This window comes from Echinops telfairi, unplaced genomic scaffold (assembly GCF_000313985.2).
Source record: "Echinops telfairi isolate 266 unplaced genomic scaffold, ASM31398v2 ScPeMD7_2;HRSCAF=8, whole genome shotgun sequence".
In the NCBI taxonomy this organism is placed as follows: Eukaryota; Metazoa; Chordata; class Mammalia; order Afrosoricida; family Tenrecidae; genus Echinops; species Echinops telfairi.
In genome coordinates this window covers 63450842-63452254 of record NW_022103898.1, presented here as the reverse complement: position 1 = coordinate 63452254, position 1413 = coordinate 63450842, and positions in this window count along the sequence as shown.

Here is a 1413-nt window from a genome sequence, read left to right as displayed (position 1 = left end):
GAAGAACTTCTAATACACAATCTATTCTCCTGGTTTCTCTAAAGCTGTGTTCTCCAAATGACTTCTTCATCTTTGCCTCCTGGGAACTTTTGCATTCTCTATTTTACATGTGAAACTGAGAGAATTAGATCAAAAGTAAGAAGGGATTGAGAAATGAAAAGGCATTAAAATATTGCCCTGAAATCCAGACAGATCAAAGTTTAAGATTTTAATGAAAAGTGACAGTACTTTATGCCATGATAGGCTGGTGGCACAGTGGTTTTGGCTTGGGCTTCAATCTGAATTGCTGGCAGTTCACAAGCACCAGCTGCTCTGAGGAAGATAGACAGGACTTTCTACTTCCATACAGACTTCCAGTCTCGGAAACTCACAGGGGCAGTTCTACTCTATCCTGTAGCACTACTGAGTCAGCATCCACTCGATAGCAGTGAGTTTGGTTTGAGGGGGTGTAATGATATGAAGGAGCTCTGGTTGTACAGTGGTTATGATGCATTGGACGGCTTGCTAATTGCAAGATCAGCAGTTCTAAACCACCAGCCACTCCAAGGGAGAAAGATGCGGTTTTCTACTCCTGAAACTCAAAGGGACAGTCCTACCCTGTCTTATAAGGTCACGTTGAGTCAGCATGGATGCGATGGCAGTAAATTTGAGTTTTGAGTTGAATTATATGAAAACAACTCATACCAAACTCAGACAGGCCCAATCTAAGCTATACCTACTGAATCAGAATTTTTGGTGGTTGAGCTCTATTTTAAATTTCTCCTAGGTGATTCTGATGCGTGCCAAAACTGAGAATCAATCAATGCTCATTACTTACAACGTCAGCTAAAACCCCAGGAAACAGGGGACTATCTAGAAAGTAGGAAATGCCCTCTAGTGGCTAGTAAAACAGCAACAATAGAAACAAAACATTCCCCAGTCCCAATATTATCAGGCCTTGAGCCCTAACACCAAGTTTAAGAGAAGGAAAGAAATATCTCTATTGTTAACAGTATTCTAGTTCAATATGCCCCTGAAATATAAACTGTAAATCCCACGAAGACAAGAACCATTTGTACTTGCCCACGAAAATGCATTTAGTGCATTTAAATGCTTATTAAATGAATGTGTGAATGAGGCTAAAAGGCTTTCTATATCACAAATGAACAAATCAGTGAATGTGTTCATAAGAGTTTGGGCCTGGGAGAAGTCTTAGAAATAATTAAGATTAACCCCCTCATTTTAATCCTGAGAACACTGTGGCCCAGACTGTGGCGCCCTTAAGGGAAGGGAGTGTTTTACTTATTTTTATCTCCCTTCAGGTCAGCACAGAAGTGGCATACAGTATATGTTTGATCCACCAATGAATGAATTTACAGAGATTAAGTGAATTCCCCTGGTAAGCAATGGCACAGCAGGGGTTAAATTCCAGAA